This window comes from Vicugna pacos, chromosome 2 (assembly GCF_048564905.1).
Source record: "Vicugna pacos chromosome 2, VicPac4, whole genome shotgun sequence".
NCBI classification, from domain to species: domain Eukaryota; kingdom Metazoa; phylum Chordata; class Mammalia; order Artiodactyla; family Camelidae; genus Vicugna; species Vicugna pacos.
Window position 1 is genome coordinate 84,011,547 of NC_132988.1, and position 21,063 is coordinate 84,032,609.

At 38.1% G+C, this 21,063-nt stretch overlaps 1 non-coding gene across 1 annotated transcript; it reads left to right on the forward strand.

Moving 5' to 3' along the window:
* Positions 1–20,148: 20,148 nt before the first annotated feature.
* LOC116276731 (U6 spliceosomal RNA) lies at positions 20,149–20,251 on the forward strand. Its single transcript, XR_004186225.1, has one exon. It is a non-coding gene; the product is annotated as a U6 spliceosomal RNA (small nuclear RNA).
* The last annotated feature ends 812 nt before the right edge of the window (positions 20,252–21,063 follow it).

Below are 21,063 nucleotides of genomic sequence, written 5' to 3' on the forward strand. Positions count from 1 at the left end.
GGTGAACTGGAGTGACTTGTTTGGTTTTATCTTTCTTTTTACTGCCTTTTTTTCAAGTCATAAAAGTAATATATGTTCCTTGTACAAAATTGTTAAAATTCAGGAAATTAAAATCACTTATAACTTTGTACCTAACATTATTCTTATTTGGTTTTAACCATATGTATTTTAAATACATATAATAAATAATTTTATACATATTTAGTATATATGTGTATATTTAGAATATATATAGAGACTAAATGTTAATAACACAGAGACATGTATTTTGTGTATATATGTGTGTATATTTGTATGTATAAGTACAAATAGATATATAAGGATATAATGGGATGTGGATATATATGGTGTTTTTTTGCATAATGATATGCATGGGGAGGAGGTAATTAGGTTTGTGTATTTAACTATTTATTTATTAATGGAGGTGCTGGGGATTGAACCCAGGACCTGTGCATGCTAAGCACGTACACTACCACTGAGCTATACCCACCCCCTTATGCGTGGTGTTTTGTAGATCTGCTTTTTCACTAAAAATGTACTGTGAACATTTCCCCATGTTAGTAAATACTCTTCTAAATCTTGATTTTTGGTGGTCACATAGTATTCCATTGTTAAATGTATGATAATAATCAGTCACCTGTTGTTTGACATTTGGTTTTTACCCATGTTTGTTACATTATGAATATTAATTTATTAATCATAGTGGTGTCACTTTTTTCTTTCTTTTAGAGATCTATTCCTAAAGGTGGAGTAGCAGACTTAAGGTTAAGAGTATTTTTAAAGCCTTTCATTACTGCTGCCAATATCAAGTGATATGAGTGGTGCAGTGCCTCAGGAAAGCAATTTAGAGAATGTATCTGGTCAGTTGTATCAAAAGCCTTAAAAATATTTATATCCACTAATCCTGTTCCTGGGAATTCATACCAAGGAATTAATCAGAATTAAACAAAAGTAGGAGAAGGCTATCTTCACTAAGATGTTGCTGGCAGCATCCTTTATGACAGAAAATGTTTGGAAACAATCTAAATACTTTAAAAACATATTACTGGAAGGGTTGGAGATTACCTAACTCTTATTTTTCAGATATGGAAAACAAACTTTCTGAGAGTTAAAGTGACTTCCTTAGGATCACACAGAAAGTTGAGGTGTTCTGACTCTCATTCCAGATTATAGCAGGAGACTTCTAAAAGTTCAACTTACACCTCTCAAAATGTGAAACTATTTTCAGAATGAATATTCAACTCTTAATGATTTAATCTCTTTTGGGGGAAATAAAGTTTTCAAAATATGATTTAAATATTTTTGCACAAGTATGAAATATTCAAAATATACTAATCCTACAAAAGTAAAAGTCTTATGAGACTTCAAGGCATTGAAGAATTACATATGCTATCTGAGCTTTATTGTGCAATGCCTACATGATACTATTATTTTTAAAATCAGAAAACATAAAAATAATTTTTGTGTAAAAGGTATACTTAAAAATAATGCTCTATAAGAAAATCTGTCTGTTTTGAACAAAGAAAAACATTAGTCATTATTTCTAGTTTCCTCTTAAACGACACAGGAATGTAGAATGCATTAATTTAAAACTGTTCTAGTTTTCATCTTCCATGTTAACTAGAATTTAAATTCTCTAAGATTAGTATTTTTTAAAAAATGTTATTATTATTTAGATTTAATAATATATTTACCAATATTTTGTTTAGTGTTACTTTATGCATTCATTCATTTCTTACTTCTGGTTTCAATTTTTTTCTTGCATCCATTCTTTTCTATGAGAATTCATGCACTAAAAACTTCCTCTACCTTTGTTAGTCTAAAGATGTCTTTACCTCACCTTTGATTTTGAATGATTGTCCAGCCAGTTATACAATTTGTTCTTAACAGTTTTTCATAATGAATGTATTATTCCATTACCTTCCAATACCTTTTGTTGCTGATGTCCACTGTCTAACTGCCGTGTCTTTGGAGATAACTGTTTTTTCTCCTTTGCAGCTTTAAGATTTCACTTTTTGAATATGATGTTTGTAGTTTTATCACAGTGAGCCTAGGTGTAAATTGATTTTTATTTATACTGCTCAGGACCTGGTGTGCTTCTTCATCCTGAGGTCTCATTTATTTCTTCAACTCTAGAAAATTCTCAGCTGTAATCTCTTTGAATGTTGCCTCTCTTCTGCTCTCCGTTCTCTCTGGAATTTCTACGAGACGGACTGGAGATTGGGGATTTTTGCTCTACCTTCCAGATCTCCTTGATTTTTCTTTCATGTCTCTTATCTTTTGGTTCTCTCTGTGGCATTAAGGTAGTTTACATTTCTGTGCTTTCTTCTCCTCATCGGTGACTTGTGGCCCAAACAATCCCCACAAACCATGAACAAGTCAAATGGGTTGTGATAGGCAGCCTCAAAGATGATCTCCAGTGATCTCTAAGGAGGAAAGAAAGAAGAAGGAGATGAAGGAGGAAAAGGAGGAATAGGAAGAGAGAGAAAGAACGAAGTCAACATTCCTAACATTTTCCTTTTAAAGACATCTCTGCAAGTCCAATGTACAACAAAAATGTTCCAGACAGTGTGTAGCAATGAAGAATACCCATGCCTTCTGTTTGGAGATTTAGCCAGAAAAAAAGAGAAGGCATGCTGTCCATCTATTCCAATATATTAAAAATGTTTTTTCTTAATGGTGAATATGTACAAAATAGCTCAAAATTAATGTTTTAAAGCATTAATTGAGCAACAACATGGATGAAACCTATTGATGTACTGTTGTAAGACAGATGCAAGTGACAAAGGGATACTTATGGTTAGTGCTTATGGTCAAAGTCCATTTGTATGAAGTCCCAAGACAGGCAAACCCAAATTATATTGTTTTGGAGCATGTACATACTTATTAAAACTACAGAAGTCAATCAGGAATTTTTTTTATCACTAAAACTTGGAGAGTGGCTAACTCCGATGAGGAAGCAAGGGAATGTGATTTGGGAGAGTCATGTGGGGACTTTCAGGAACACTGACTACATTCAATTTCTTGAATTAGGTCATTGTTCTCAGAAGTAGATCTCTTTTGGGATTTGGGTCTCAAGATGGATATTAGCTTTGTAATTATTATTTTAACTGTATGTAGAAATCTTATGCACTACTCTGAATTATGATATACCTTACATTAAAAAGAAAATATATAGGAGTTTGATTTAATTTTTATTTTTGATCAATTTCTGTATCTAATGATATGCCATGTGTTTTCCAGAATAGATCTCTGATTTACAATACTGAACTTGTATAACATGAGAGTCTAGTTGCAACAGCTTGACATTTTGACGGTGACCTAGAAATCACTTGTCCTAACTCTGACCCATGTATTGGTAGATACTCATTTCTAAACAAGGTCCCAGCTAGGTAGGAAGGTTTTCAACATGGAGAAGAGGGACACTGACCAGGAGCGGTGGATCACACTGAAGAGAAATTTTAGCTACTTCCTGACTCTGCAGGGTGAGCTGCTTTCCCAGGTCAGTGGTTCCTCTGTCGTCGTATGGGCACTATTCTTGTGCTATTGTTTAGGGGTGGTTGTGATCAGAGCAGGATCATGTATACACATCCAGTGTTCAAACAGACCTCCAATGGAGAGAGGAACAGCATTCAGGAGTGTCCATTAGGGGTACGGGGAACAACGACCCCCTAGGAGTAGTCCTTTCATGAGAGCAGATATTTTGAAAAAAAAAAAGCAAAACAAAAAACCAAGAATAATAATGCTGGGGCAACTATTTCTACTAGAGGTAGGAAGAGCTTTCTGGTTTGGACAGTCTTGTATTTACTAGAGGGTGAGGAAGGAAGAGGCCAAAGGCCAGGGAGGATGTGCTTCCTTCCTTCTTTTAATTGTTTAGGCAGTTACTATACACACACACACACACACACACACACACACACACACACCATGGTCTACAGTTGGTGTTTGCCAAGAGCAGATTCTCCATAAATGTACACGGGGAAAAGTGTCCTAACTACATGATAGTCTCCCACGTTTATTTCTGTGGTATTCTGCACAGAGCACGTGCACCTTAGCCTATGGTAAGTGTTGTAAATAAGCTTTGGAGGCAGGCAGCATGCATTTGAATGCTTTGGGTCTTACTAGCAGCATATCATTTGGTAAATTGTTTATCTTAGCTAAGCACGGGTTTTCTCATTTTCACGTTTACCTTTCAGGATTATTGCAAGGATAGGCAACAAGGCAAGGCATTTAACATGGTCCCCAGCTTTATAGTACTCGCTCAATAAATAGTAGTCACAGTTTTGGTTGTTCTTTTACTGGAAAAACATATTAACCATCTGGACAATGATATAAAATTCTATATTTAATCAAGACCTTGCTGGAAGTTGTTTCCACTGATGCTGAGTAGACAGGGCAGTTGAAATGTGTGGATCACTTATTTTGAAATTTATTCCAGGATTTCCAACAAGAGAGAACATCATTTATTCATTCATTTGTTCAACAAATATTTAACCAGGCTTTACTTTGTGCTGGGAACTGTACTAAAATGCTGGAGATAAAATGGTGAGCAAGAGAAATAGGTTTCTGCCTTCCTGGAGTTGATAGTACAGAGGACTTTTTCCCCCTTGTATCCTTTTTAGGGCCACATGGAAAACATTCTTTGAGCTAGATAAGAATTATGAGATCCTCTGAGATGTCCATTTGGAGATCTTATCCTCCGAAATGGCCTCCCGGTCTGAGCGTCTTTGGAAGCAATGCTTGCTGCATTTGGGCACCCCTTGCTGAACCCCAAACAGGCCACTCTAGCCATGAACAGGCCATGGCAAATTCAGGCAAGGAAATCTGCAACTTCAGGAACCTGGACATTTCCGACCTATTCTGGAAGGATTTGGAAACCACTTAATATAGATATCCTGTAAAATTCCGTTACTACTGGGATCTTTGTTTAATCAGTTTTTATAGAAGCATTTTCTTCTGTCTATAGAGCAAGAATCATAGCAAAGAAAAAGGAGCAGCTCCCTGACTACTCACTCCCTGCCTGCCTGCCCCTCTTCCGCTTTTCTAAAAAAGAAAAAAATGGCTCCTTTTTAGAAAAAAATTTTCCCAGTATTTTAATATGAAAAATTTCAAGTTACAACATAGTTGAGAGAATTTACAGTGAGCAACACGACACCCTCCACTTAGAGTCTACCATTAACATCTAATTTGCTCTATTGCGTATCTATTTTTTATCCCTCTATCCATCCATTAATGCATCTTTTCTTCATTGCATTGCAAAGTATATTGCAAATATCAGTATGTTTCTCTATAAACACTTCAGTTTACATATTTCTCTATAAACACTTCAGTTTAAGTAGAGTTCAGAATTTGTTTGCAGTTTTTTCTTCTGAAATAAAAAATGTAAACAAAACAAATCTTAATCTATCTACTGATTTTGACAGTTCATGAACTTGTGTAACCCAAACGTCTTTCAGGACATAGAACAGTACTATCAGGCCTAGGAAGTTGTTTGATGCCCTTCACAGTCAATCTCTCTGCCAACTCCCACCCCCACCAAACTCAACCACAGTTCTGATTTTTTTCCACCATAGATTAGTTTACCCTGTTCTAGAATTTTGTATAAATGGGGTCATATAGTATACACTCTTTGTGTAAGACTTTCCACTCAGCATAATATTTTTGTTTCAACCCTATTGTTTTGTGTATTAGTGGTTCATTTCTTTATATTACTGAGTAGCATTCCTTTTTATGACTATGCCATAGTTTATCTATTTTCCTATTTATGAACATCTGGGCTGTTTCCAGTTTTTGGTTTTTGTAAATACAGCCACTATGAACATTCTTGTACGAGTCCTTTGTGAACATCTGTTTTTATTTCTTTTGGGCAAATACCTAGGAGTGGAATTGCTGGGTCAAAGATAGGTACATGTTTAACTTTCTAAGATATTGTCCAACTGTTTTCCAAAGTGGATGTACCATTTTACAATTACTCAATAAATACATAAAAGTTGTAGTTGATTTATATTGGGGATTGGTAAACTTTTGCTGTTAAGGGGCAGAGAGTGAATATTTTAGGCTTTTTGAACCATATGGTCTCTGTTGCAGCTACGTTACTCAGTAATGCGAAAGCAGTAGTAGACAATTTATAAATAAAGCAATGACTGTGGTTGTGTTATAATAAAACTTTATTTACAAAAACAGGTGGTAAGCTGGCAGTAGTTTGTCAGTCCACCTCTGTACCTTCACCAGCATTTGGTGTCAGTCTCTTTAATTGTAGCCATTCAAGTTGGTGTGAACTAGTAAGTCACTGTGGTTTTAAGTTGCATTTCCCTGATGACTAATCTTTTATAAAGTGTTTGCTTAAGTCTTATGCCCATTTTTAAACCATACTATTGATCGTTGAGTTGTAGGAGTTCTTTACATTCTGGAAGCAGTCCTTTGTTAGATCAATAAATTGCAAATAATCTCTTCAAGTCTGAGGATTGCCTATTCATTTGCTTGGCAAGGTCTTCTGACGAGTATAGATTTTTACTCATAAAGTCCAATTAAGCACTATTTTCCTATGGTTAATGCTTTTTGGGCACTGCCTAATAAATTGTTACTTACCCCAAAGTCATGTGAATATTTCTTGCTTTTTTCTGGATGCTTTATAGTTTTTGTTTTTATATTGAAGTATACTATCCACTGCAAATCACTTTTGTGTATGTTGTGACATAATGAGTGAGATTTTTTTCTCCCCATACAATTATACAGTTGGTCCAGCATCATTTGTTGAAAAGATGCCTTTATTGAATATCAGTTGACTCTGTACATGTAGGTGTATTTCCCAATCCTTTTGTTCCATCAATCTATTTGTCCATCTTGACACAAATGCCAATACCATATTGTCTGGGTAGGGCCTCCATTATCATATTGAATAGAAGAGATGAGTGCAGACAACCTCACTTTGTCTCCAACCTTCATAGAAGGATCCAATATTTCAATATTAAACAATATGTAAGCTTGAAATTGTTCATAGGTGCTCTTTATCAAGTTAAAATTTCCCTTCTGTGCCTAGTTTGTGAAGAAGTTTTATTTTTTCCCAAGACTTGACATTAAATTTTGTCAAATACTTTTTCTGTGTCTATTTATATGATCATATGATTAAGCGCCTTTATTTTGTTAATGTGATGATTTATACCAATTGATTTTCAAATGCTAAAACAATCTTGCATTCTTGGAATATACCTCACTTGGTTTTGATGAATTAAAATTTTTGTATATTGTTGGATTCATTTGCTGGGAAAGAATATTTGTGTCTAGCTTAATGAAAGATACCAATCTACATTTTTTTTCTTCAAGTATTGGTATCAAAAGATGTGGGAAAGGTTTTAATTACAGATTTAATTACTTTAAAAGATATAAAGTAATTTAGATATTCTATTTCTTCTTGTGTCACAGCTTCTTGTGAAAAAGCTGTGTTTTTCAAGGATTTGTCCATTTCATCTAAATTTTCAAAGTTATTAGTATAAATACATTCATGTTATCTCCCTATTTTCCTCTTAATAATTCTAGAATTTGAACAATGTGCCCTCTTTCAAGTCAGGTATTGGTAATTTTTGTTTTCTTTCTTTTTTTGCTGACCATTTTGCTAAGAGTTTTTCAAATTTATTAATCTCTCTGAAGGACAAACTTTTGTTTGTGTCGATAGACTCTATTATTTATTTTCTATTTTATGGATTTTATATTAGTCTTTATTATTCCTTTTTTCTTATTTTTCTCTTTTTTATTTAGCTTCTTAAAGTGAAAGAAGAGCTCACTTATTTTATTCTTCCTTATTTTTTAATATGAGTATTTAAGTGATTACTATTTTTTAAAGCACTACTTTAGCACTAATTTTGAAATATTATATTTTATTGCCATTTAGTTTAGATATTTTCTAATTTTCCTTGTGATTTATTCTTTGAACCAAGATTATTTAGAATTCATGTTGCTTAATTTCCAGATATGGATTTTTTTTCTAGATGTATTTTTGTATTGATTTCTAATTAAATTTCATTGTGCTTAAATAACATACTTTGTAATATTTCAATCCTTTAGACTTTATTAAGACTTGTTTTATGACCAAGATGTAGTCTATCTTAGTAAATATTTGATAGACGCTTGAAAAAAATGTATATTCTATGGTGTTGAGTTTAGCATCCTATAAATGTTAGTTAGCATTTAGTGTTGATCAAATATTCTATATCCTTACTAACTTTTAGTCACTTGTTCTATCAGTTACTGAGGAATAACTGTTAAAATCTTCAACTGTAATTGTGATTTTCTTTCTTTCTTTGATTCATAATTAAATTTTTGCTTTATAATTGTAAAGCCTTATTATTAGGCACATACACATTTAGGATTTGTTTTGTTTTCTTGATGAACTAAGCATTTTATCATTATGAAGTGTCTTTCTTTATGTGTAGTAATACTCCTTGTCCTAAAGTCTACTTTATCTGGTATTAATATATTCACTCAACTTTCTTATGATCAATGTTTATACATTTTTTTCATTCTTTACTTTTACCCTGTCAATATCTTTCTATTTAAAGTTTCTCTTGTGCAATACTATAAAGCTACAGTAATCAAAACAATGTAGTAATGGCACAAAAACAGACATATGGATCAATGGAATAGGGTAGAGAGCCCAGAAATAAATCCACACACCTAGGGTCAATTAATTTTTGATGAAGGCACAGAGAAAAAAATGTGACAATGAACATATATATGTTCATGTATAACTGAAAAATTGTACTCTACACTGGAATTTGACACAACATTGTAAAATGATTATAAATCAATAAAAAATGTTAAAAAATTTTTTTTGATGAAGGAAGCAAGAATAAACAATGGAGAAAGACAGTGTCTTTGACAAATGATGTTGGGAAAGCTGGACAGCTGCATGTTAGAACATTTCCTCACACCATACACAAAAAACTCAAAATGGCTTAAAGACTTAAACATAAGATAAGACACCATAAGTCTCCTAGAAGAGATCATAGGCAAAACATTCTCTGATATAAATCATAGCCGTGTTCTCCTTAAGCAGTCTACCAAACGAATAGAAATAAAAGCAAAAATAAACAAATGGGACCTAATTAAACGTATGAGCTTTTGCACAACAAAGGAAACCATAAGTAAAACAAAAAACAGTCTACAGAATGGGAGAAAATATTTGCAAATGATGCAACTGACAAGGGCTTAATCTCCAGAATATACAAACAGCTCATACAACTCAATAACAAAAAATCAGAAAAACCAATCCAAAAATGGGCAGAAGTCCTAAGCAAACATTTCTTCAGTGAAGATGTACAGATGGCCAATAGACACATGAAAAAATGCTCAGTATTGCTAGTTATCAGAGAAATGCAAATCAAAACTTCAATGAGGTATCAGCTCACACCAGTCAGAATGGCCATCATCATTAAAAAGCCCACAAACAATAAATGCTGGAGAGGCTATGGAGAAAAGGGAACCCTCCTACAGTATTAGTGGGAATGTAGTTTGGTGCAGCCATTATGGAAAACTATGCAGATTCCTTAAAAAACTGAAAATAGACTTACCCTAGAATCCAGCAATCCTAATCCTGGGCAAGTATCTGGAGGAAACTCTAATTCAAAAAGATACACGCACCACAATGTTCATAGCAGCACTATTTACAATAGCCAAGACACAGAAGCAACCTAAATGTCCATCAACAGATGACTGGATAAATAAGATGTGTACACACACACACACACTCACACACAATGGAATACTGCTTAATCTGTCTCATCATCCAGTGACGAGAGCCTGTATATGGTGAAGATTCAGTGGAGATTTGGAATAGAAGACTTGAGGCTATTTGACCTTGAGGTCTCAGATTGCATTCGTGGCATCAAATAGTGCTCCAGGCAAGCATCTTCCCTTCATATGAAGATCATTACTAGCAAGAAACAAGGAGGTGGCCATATTCCAAAGACCACATGTATCCCATTTCCCCACAAATGATTAAGGCAAGCTTCCATTCCCTTCTAAAAACCACCTGCCAGATTTTAGGGGCTGTTTTATTTTCCCTCTCTTTTTTTTCCTTTAAATAAGATTTCTTCAAAAGGGCAAGCATTGGTTGGTTTGTAGTTTCCTGTTTTCTAATCCAGGCTGAAGACAGGGAATACAACTAAAATTTGTTTGTTGGGGTTTTTTTTTCAATAACTGGCTTGTATGCTATTTTCTTTCTGTGCTTCTCTGAGCTATTTTGTATTAAAAGACAAATAGATGTTTTTTACAAGGCAAAAAAATGTGTTTTTAATTTCAGATTTTACTTGTTCATTGAGAACTCTCAGAGTTGCCCACGCTCAGCCTCCAGAGATTTGTCACAGTCCAGGTTTTTCTACCTAGGCAGTGTTTCCCACAGAAGCTTCCACTTGTGAGTTTCTGCTCCAATAAGTTGTGACTGTCTGTATTCACCTGTTTCTCCAATTTGAGGTCATAAAGGGATTTTCAGCTGAGCATATTTGTAACTTAACACATAGAAACGTTCTCTCTCCCCACCCCTCTCTCTCCTGCTAGACTTTAGGATATCATGATAAAAATTTATAAAATATTTTACATAAAACTGTATATAACATTTTTATATTAAAAAATTTGAATACCAATATTAAATTCCTAAGGTATCATTTCTCGTTCAAGTGTGCATTTTAACAAACTAACATCCTATTTTATATCATATTACATTAGACTTCTTTCATTGTTTAACCTTTGAATGTCTGTTACTTACATAATCAAAAATGTAAAAAGCCTATGAAATTAGGTCATTGCCCAGGAGAAAAGAAGATTTGGAGGTAGCATAGATGATTGTTTTCAAGTGTGGAAAGATCCAGTGTGCAGAAATCAATGCAATATCTCTTTGCCACTTCATCCGAAATCTAAAAAGAGATGTCCGTTAACCTCACTGAGCTGGGACTTAGCATACCCTATGAATTTTAGGTTGCCAAGGGGGCGAGGGGTGGGAAGGGACAGACAGGGATTTCAAAATTGTAGAATAGATAAACAAGATTATACTGTACAGCACAGGGAAATATACACAAGATCTTATGGTAGCTCACAGAGGAAAAAAATGTGACAATGAATATATATGTTCATGTATAACTGAAAAATTGTGCTCTACACTGGAATTTGACACAGCATTGTAAAATGATTATAAATCAATAAAAAATGTTAAAAAAATAAAGTATGAGCATCAGTAACATCTTCATCACCGAAACTTGAAAGGACAAAGTTCTTTGTTGGGGTGTATCCCAGGAAACCGGAGGGAGTGTGTCACATCCCTTAGCCTGGGATATGACACAAATGATGCACCACTGCCAAGGTGAAATCTATAGGTAAGGCCATTATGTATTTCTCCTGGTATAAAATTACTGGAAAAGACGTTCTTTTCTTTCTTTAAACAACACAGGTGGCAGTTTGAGGCTAAGTTAGGAGTAGTTGGCTACTTAGGCTATTAGCACAGAGGAGCTTGAAAAAAAATTCTTAAAACCTCGGTCCAGGATTTGTCTCTGATTCCCATGCTTTTCTCCTATTTTACATCTTTAATGAGCATGACATCAAAGACTTGGTATTTGCCTCAAAGCTGCCCCCAAGGCATTTCATTGCAAGTCCTGAAGAAGACCTGAAAGTCTCTTTGATTTCCCCCATTAGACAACCCAATGTGTATCCTTGGGGAAGGCCAGCCCCAAGGGAACAGACTCGGCCTGCATCCACGTCTCCAGAACTGGTTTCACAGCTGGGCTTTGTCTATGGGTCAAGAAAGTAGTAGAAAGTGTGGGGAGACCATGGAATCTGCAGCCAGAGACCTGGATTCAAATTCCTGCTCCCAAACCCATTAGCTGGGTAGCCTTACGTAACTTTTACTTTTCCTGCTCTGCAAAAAATGGAAGTAACAGTATCTTCCTTACATGGTTGCTTGTGATAATTAGATAAGACATTCTGGTACTGATAGAGTGCTAGTGCTCTATAAATGCTCATTTCCACCCTCCACCCCTTTTCCTCTCAGCCTCTACACAAGTTATGGGAAAGAGGGGTGAAAATCACCAGCTCCAGCCACAGAGACATCAGTGACAGAAAGGTCCGTGGAGGTGAATATTATGCATGCTGCATTTTTATTCCCCTTTATTCTTCATTAATCCTGCACTGTGTTATGGAAAGAAAGAAGAAAATTATGTTCTCCTACTGAGGTTGGCCACTTTTAGCTGAATCCCATCTGTTTTGCAAGATTCCTCAGAGCAGAGAGCATCTTGCCCCTGCTTTTCTATAGGATCCCGCAAGCTCCGGGGTGTACTTCCTGCAGGGTAATTGTGGTCCATAAGCGTCCTTGGTACCCTGTGGAGGCTGGAGCCTGGGAAACATTCATGGAAAAAAACAATCAGGTTGACAATGCCAAGGTTATAACAGTGACTCAGGCTTTTCTCAGTCAATAGTAAGCCATTCTCCACACTAGCCTGAAGGGAAAGAGAAGCTATATGAGGAAGGTGGTTCAGAATCTGAAAGCAAAGGATTTCTGATATTTATATACACCAACTTTTTACCCCCCAGGGGTTCACACGGAAATTCAAGAACAACACTGCTCTTTGGAGAGCTATTTCGGGAATCCACGCATCTCATGGACATTTGGATACAAGCTTAAGCAGTGGTGTGCTGGTAAGCTGGCTCTCTGGGTGGGAGTAAGGGACCCCAGCTGTGGCACCTGCTGGTTTCCATGGTGTACATACTGCCACCAGGGTCGATTACAAGCTATGCACGTGACATCACTGAGCGGGGAGTTGGGAGGAGCCCTGAATAACCGGCTTGCCTGACTGCGGCACCACCCTGAGCCTGGGGCTCCTGTTCAGTGATAACAGCTATTGGCAGATTCAACCTTTGTTGAAAACAGACATCATCGAGTTCTAGAATTCACTGCCTCTTGCTCGATGGCCTGCCTTTTGGTCCTCCCGCTTTTTGAAGCAGCTCTGTAAATCTCACTGCTGGGGACCCCAGACACTTTGACTTAATGAAGATTGATGTCTTCATTAGATTTGGAAAAGGAATGCTGGGACATTTTATTACCTGGTGGCTGGTGCCTAGTACTCTCTGTTCCGTGGCCCATCTCCCCCACCTCCTGTGACACATTCCTGAAAGGGCTCCAGGAAAAAATATTACAGCCTTGGCAGATCAGTGTTTTCTGATTGTGCAATGTTCTTCCTGAGAAACCCCATTCTCCAAAGGCAGTCATTCTGAACCAGGACCAAGAAGTCGGGGTACAGACTGGCCACCGGGAGGACAGCACAGGGGGCCAGATGGTGGAGAACCAGGACAGAACAAATCTATGGGAGGCGGCATCCAGGTCTGTTTCATCAGTTTTATGGGTTTTCAGAAATTGCATCTGAAAGAAGGAATTAAAGGGTGTTTGTGTTTTCAAATACTCCACTTTTGTTTTAATTATTTTTCACGCCTTGTAAAGCGACTTCACTACCATTAGCTCATGTGTCCTCATAGCAGGCTGATGAGATATAATAATATTGTTAACATAATAAATATAACAACATATTATGTATAACATATTACACTGGTATAATATGTAATATAATAAATATTAATAATAACATGATAAACATGATTATTTCTTCTTTACAGACGAAGACACTGAGACCCAGAGAAAACAAATGACTTGCTTAGGGTCCTCAGATGTTAATGAGAGCGGAGGTACTTGAGCTCCCCGTGTCTGAGGCCAGGCTAGAGCTCCCTCTATACCAGACTGTGTGTATATGTGATGACTGGAGGTTTCTATCAGCTCTGGTTATGTAATCACATGTGCCAGGAGGAGTCAGAACTTTCAGGACGTTTAAACAAACTTGAAGTCATGCTGTGACCCAAGGAGTTTCAATGGGCTCCTGGAGGTCAGATGTTCTCCAAGGTAGTTCAGCAACACCTCACTTATTCAGGGCTGGCAGGGAGGGAGATAATCTGCAAAAATCAAATCTTACTAATTGTTCACATATCTGAAGCTTCCAAATCTCGAATGAAATCTTTTAAAATTACATGGCACATCATGCTGTGTTCTTAAACATAGGATGCAAAACAGCTTGTTTAACTTCATCTCGTTGTAAATCTCAACTTTTTTAGACTTTAATTTACAACTCTCTAAAGCTCCACCAGGTTCCAGACTGCTATACTTTTTGGAGTTCCTGTTTCTTTTTTACTTCTATTGGAGAGCTGACCTTTAAGCGCCTCTGTACCCTCTTCTGTCTTGCTGTTTCTAATTTGTTAAGGAGTGAGTGCAACTGATTCAGAGAGATTTGTTGATCTAGTAGGAGGAGATGGGTTTTAAATAAAGGTTTGCATAATCCTTCTAGGAGTAAGCACTTTCTATCATCTTTACTCTTCAGGATGTGGTAGGGGCTTTTGTTGTGCTGCTAAGATCCTTTTACCAGCCCAAGTTCTTTTGTCACTCGGATGCTGGGACGGTTGGTGACAAATGGCTTTGCAGTAGGACCCTTCTCTGAAGACTCGCTCTTAGTCCACTGGAACTGCTCCACACAGAAATGCCTGAGAGGTTGTCCCCCTACCTCTGGTGTGCTTGCCGCCTACTATTAATACGGGAGTATAAAAACCCCAGTCCCTTTGCCCCCAGGAGGGATAATTCCGTGAGGCCATCCTTGTCCCAGAACTTCCCATGGGGTTGGACTAAGGCTGGACTGTAGCTCAATCCATATCTTGCTTGGCTTCTCCCACGCCTTGTCTTGCTTCCCTTGCTCTTTGACAAGGTGTCCCTAAGTCCACTTACAAAAGACCCAACCTCTGATTCCAGAGACTAATCTAAGATGGGCTTCCCCCGCTTTCCTACTTTTCATATTCTTGGCTTTATTCTGGAGACGTCTTCCTATCCCTTCCTAACCCAGAATTTAGAGAGAAGGGCAGCTTCATCACGAAAGAAAGAATGCATAATGAGAAAAAAAATTTGCAAACAGTATATTAGAAATTTTTTAGGTTGTCAAACTCTGACTTAAAGCCTACCTTATGAGGTATTAGGGTCCTAGAATACAGATATAAAGGACACAGCTTCCCTTCACCTCATCCTTTTGAGAAACTCACAGCCTGATGGAGAAACCAACAAGTGAGTTAGGACAATTACCATGTATCTTAATAAATGCTGTTATTGAAGTCAGAACTCATTTATTCATTCAAGAAATATTTCTCAAGCATCTACCATGTGGTAAACTTTAGGAGTCTAAACCACCCAGAAAAAAGGCTGGAGAAGACATGATAGTTTTTACTTTGGAGATGATACCAGAGCTGGTTGTGGTAGAGTGAGCAAAACTTTTTACCAGGTGAAGGTTAGGGAAGGTTTTCATCTCGAAGGACCACAACCTGAAAGGGTGTGGTGTTTGGGGGCACTGGGGAGAAGCTGACCATGGCAGGCGATGAGATGGCAGAGAAGAAGTCAGGGATGGATGTGAAGACCTTTATCTGCTGGGATAAGAAGTTTGAGTTTTACCCTGTAGGTAATTTGAAGCCAAGAGAACCTTATGAACTAGGAATGAAGCCGCAGCCTTTTCAGCAGGAACGTGATTGTCATCCACTGGGTGAATTGGGCAGGGAGAAGGGTGGGTCTTCTTAAGAATGAGTCTTCAGGGAAGGGTTCTGCTGCAAAGCCATTGGTCACCAACCCTCACAGTTTGACAAGTGCATGCTGCATTAGGCTCTCGTGTGCAGTGCCCAAACAGCACAACACCCCTAATGACCTGTGACGTCACGGCTTAGATATGGTGCTTGTGGCCAATCCACGTCTCTGGCAGAAAGAAAATATACAGTTCCTGAGTTTTCACTCTTGAAAATTTGATCTGTAAAGAAACTGGAAATTCTCCTCTGAGCACTCCTTGTGTTAGGGTTGGTTAGCTGTCCATATATGACTTGGTAGGATCAAGACGTATCCAAGAGAATCTCTGTCCCTAGATCCCATCCATATTCTGTCATCATTGCCTCAAAGGCCGCCATGGCAGCTCCATCCCTGTGACTCATCTGTCTCTCCTCCAGCCTAGGGGTAAGGAAGGACATGGAAGAGGAGAGGACAAAGAAACAAGATTGTGGGCTCTCTATGGCGCAGTGGGGATACCGAAGTAGTGGGGATGGGGAAGGATGTGGAAAGAAAGGGAAGAGGCAGGAAGTCAGAGCTTAAGGGAGGTAATAAATACACATTATCTTCCCTTCACAAGGCTGCAGTGGGCAGGTGCTCGTTGCTCAAATTATATAAAGATCATGTCTTTTGATTATTTTATTATGGGGAAAATTGATTTCAGATTAAGCAATCCCTGCCTTTGTTCATATTTCCCCTAGTAATAATAACAACAATAATGATAAACATACATTGTTTGAGCACTTACTATCTGCCCAGCATTGTGTTAAGAACTTTGCCTACATTTATCTCTCTAATTCTTCCCCAAACCTAAGACGGAGGTATTAGCATTCACTTATAAAGGGAGAGGAAAATAAAGCCTAGAGAGATTACTTAACTTGCTCAGAATCCCACAGTCAGCGAACAGAATGCCCAGGTCAATCTGCTTCACTGCAAAGTCGGTCCTTCAGCTCTGTGCCACGTGGCTTTCCCCGCACAGCCATTTGCTCCTTCCTTCACCATTTCAGATGCTTTTTGTCCTTCAAGACCTATTTCCGGTTTCCTTCCTCCACTTAACTGATTTTACTGAGCACCATCCCCATCCTCTGTGGAGCTTTTTCACACTGATTACCTTCTTTAAACACCGCTGAAGTCTTTTAAAAATTAAAAAAAAATTTTATTGAAATTTTGTCAGTTACAATGTGCCAATTTCTGGTGTACAGCATAATGTTTCAGTCATATGTATACAGACATATATTCATTTTCGTATTCTTTTTCATTATAGGTTACTACAAGATATTGAATATAGGTTCCCTGGGCTATACAGTAGAAACTTGTTGTTTATCTATTTTATATATAGTAGTTACTATCTGCAAATCTTGAACTCCCAATTTACCCCTTCCCACCCCCTATCCCCCTGGTAACCATAGATTATTTACTATGTCTGTGAGTCTATTTCTGTTTTTTAGATAAGTTCATTGGTGTCTTTTCTTTCTTAGATTCCACATATGAGTGATATCATATGGTATTTTCCTTTCTCTTTCTAGCTTATTTAGGATGAGGTCCATCCATGTTGCTGGCAAATAGCATTACTTTTTTATGGTTGAGTAGTATTCCATTGTATAAATATATCACAGTTTCCTTATCCAGTCACCTGCTGATGGATATTTAGGTTGTGTCCATGTCTTGGCTATTGTGTATAGTGCTTCTATGAACATTGGGGTGCATGTGTGTTTTCGAATTAGAGTTTCCTCTGGATATATGCCCAGGAGTGGGATTGCTAGATCATATGGTGAGTCTATTTTTAGTTTTTTGAGGAATTTCAATACTTTAACACCTCTGAGTCATTAAAGTAGGGAGCAAATCTTATTAAGAATAGATCTGTACGATTCTTTAAAAGTTTTCAGTGGATGTATTTTGTTTTCTCTCCAAAGTTTTTAAACCATGTCCGGGTCAGGATCAAGTCTTCTGGGTCCCCATCTTCTCAAACAGCACCCAACACGGTGTTGGGCAGATGTGTCAGGAAGCCCCTGACTCCTAACCCATCCAGTGGGCTGTAATTTTAAGGAAGAAGAAGTGCATGTGTGGATCTGATAAGATCTGACTGATAAGTGGAGAAGATGCCCTAAGAGTGATGCTCAGCTATGTTTACCATTTAAATCCACGGCGGCAAGCCAAGATAACTGTTGCAGTCTGTGGACAGAAGTTCATGAAGATCTTTGCTTGACAGGTCAGGGTAAAAGGTCTCTTTCTTTCAAAATATGTGAAGGGGCAGGAAACGTGTGCACCAGGTGTTTTGTGTTCATGGCTGCCTAGGAAAGATAATTCTGTCTGCTCAATAAGAACATTGTGCTCTACACACCAGGTTGTTTTTCCAGCAGCTATTTTCTGCCTATAAAAATGAGCATCGCTGGCTCTTAACTTCTTTCTGCAAATCCCTTGGGCTACAAACAATAACAAAAGGTATCTTATATTTATACAAAGCTGTCCTCAGAAAAGCTCAAGGACCTGAACAGAGTTTGTTTTTATATATGAGTTCTTATATAATCCCCAAGGGGGAAAGGAGCAGAGGGTGACAATTGAGTTTGGAATGTTGTCAGTCCCAGCAAACAAAACGGAAAAGTAAGGCCCTACTGCAGGACACGCTGACGGTCATGGCCAGGACAGGAAGTCCGTCTTCCTCACTTCCGGTGCAGGGCACTGCGCCCTGGGCCACACTGCCTCGTTAGAAATCCGAGAACCTGGAGGAGAGGACAGGAGGGGGTTGCGTGGGAGAGAAAGCCCAGCCACACCGGAAGGGATGCTGCCGCCTCCCTGCCTGCAGGGACTGTTGTTCCCACTGGTCAGGGCTCTGCCGCTCCCAGAGTGAGTGTCCTTGTCCTTGGTGGAACGGATCCTGGGGAGAATTTTCATCACCCTCATTAGCAGGGACAGCTGAATCACAGTAGATTTCAGAGGTCTGGGTGGTGTGGGGGAGGAGGGCCATCTGAGCAAAGGGTATTGTGTAAATATTTATTGCACACTTGGATACAGTGATCACTAAGGCATACACTCTGGACTCAATAAGTGCATCGTACACGTGCAGGAGAGACACACAGGATGAAAGGATCTAAGAGTGCCAAGTGAATACAATAATGGAAAAGCAGTTACTTTTGATTGTGAATTTGAGTCAGGACTCCATGGGCCTGGTAGGGGAGCACTTTGGCTGGAATTTGAAGGATAAGCAGGAATTTTTTTTATTTTTGTTGAAATGTAGTTGATTTACAATGTTGTGTTAATTTCTGGTGTACAGCATAGTGATTCAGTCATACATATATGTATATTCTTTTTCATAACAGGTTATTACAAGATATTGAATATAGTTCCCTGTGCTATACAGTAGGACCTTGTTGTTATCTATTTTATATATAGTAGTTTGTATCTGCTAATCCCAAACTCCTAATTTATCTCTCCCCACCTTTTCCTTTTAGTAACTATGTGTTTGTTTTCTGTGTCTATGAGTCTATTTCTGTTTTGTAAATAAGTATCTTTTTTTAGTTTCCACATATAAGGGATATTATGTGATATATTTCGTCTCTTTCTGGCTTACTTCACTTAGAATAACTATCTCTAGGTCCATCTATGTTGCTGCAAATGGCATCATTTCATTCTTTTTTATGGCTGAGTAGTATTCCATTGTATAAATATTCCACAACTTCTTTATCCAGTCATCTGTCAATGGACACATAGATTTCTTCCATGTCTTGGCCATTGTATATCATGCTGCTATGAAGGAATGGTTTTAAGGGATATTGTCTACACTGCATTGAGGATGTAGCTCTCTTAAAATCACCTGGGGAAGCTTTCAGGCCAGTCCCCATCCCTAAATAGTTGGATTCAGTGATCTGAGTGTTGCCTGGGCATTAGTATTGTGGAAGGGCTCCCAGGTGATTTTTCTGAACAAATAAGATAGACAACCACAGAAAGAGCATGGGCTTTGGAACTGGACAGCTTTGTTCTAACACCTGGTAACCTTGGACTAGGCCCACTGTGGGGCTCCCAAAACTGCACCGTTTCTTCCCACTTCTGCCAGTGCCAGTGAAGAAACTCTGCCATGGGAGAGTCCCTCCCCTTTGACAAACTTTCCTTGACTGAAAAACCTTAGATTGGGAATCAGGAAATCTGGACTCTACCCCAGCTCTGCCACTGAGGTGCCACATGAGTGTGCTGGGTCACATACAGAGATAGAGCAAAGACACAGACACCGTGCTAGGTACTCAGTGCATCTCCAGGTGTCAGTTTCCCCATCTGTTGAGGTTTTTAGGGCAGTATTTATAGGTCATAAACTCTATTTGACAGGCCGTGACCAGAATCATTTTAAAAGAAAGATGCAAACCATAATAGAAAAATAGAGTGCACTGCATAGAAGAGGGCAAGTCTTGTGACGTGAAGTTTTGTTTCAGTTGTCTATACGTGTGTCTATGGGGTTGTAACGTAAAATTCATGTCATGCTGTGGGTTGTAAGTTAAAAAGCTTGAGCGTGCTCACTGGTGGTACATTGCTAAAATTGGAAAGACACAGGGAAGATTAGCATGTTCCTTGGGAAAGGGTGACGTGCAAACTCAAGAAGCATTGAAGATTTTTTTTGTAATATTATGTGGTTTTTTAGTACGCTTGAAAGCAAGAGTTTGAGAAACATGGGATTGGATGCTCTCTGTGAACCCCTTCCTTCTGCTCTGTAGCCAGTAACTACTCAAGCCTACCGTGAACTCACTTTTTTGGTAACGTCTTTTTACTTACCACCATGTAATTCTGCCTACCATTTATGTTTTTAAGAGGGAGGCAGGACAGTGTAGTGATTAAAAGCACCCTATTGAGTTAGATAAGTCTATGTTTGAATTTAACTTCTTCACTTACTAGTTGAATGACCTGGAAAATATGCCCAACCTCTCTCAGCCTTGTCAGTCTCAGACCACACCTAGGACATGCAATGGTTATAAGATTAAATAAGATGCTATGAAAGTCTTAGCACAGATCACCTTGTTCACAGAAAGTGCTTGGTGTAAGACAGCAATTATTATCTGACCTCTGGTCCCACCCAGATTTTAAGTACAGTCTGCAATGTAGTGTCTGGCATATACATGATCATAAATACTTTGCATGTAGAAAACCAAGGATTCCAAACTCAAGCAGCCGCTAAAGCTGGAAGGCAGCCATTCTCCATCAGCATGCCCCATTACCATCCAGGTCGTGGGAGGAGAGGCAGGGCGGTCTGTGTATCCTCTACCCACATGTCCCCTTCCCTCTTTTCCTCTGACATGAATGGCTGGACCTGGGAAGGCAGATCTTGGTTGTGATTTGCTTCAAGGACCAAAACAACCGTGACATTTCAGTGCCATCAAAGCCAACAGACAGATGGAAACTCAAGATCAGCTGTCTTACAAACATCTACCTGA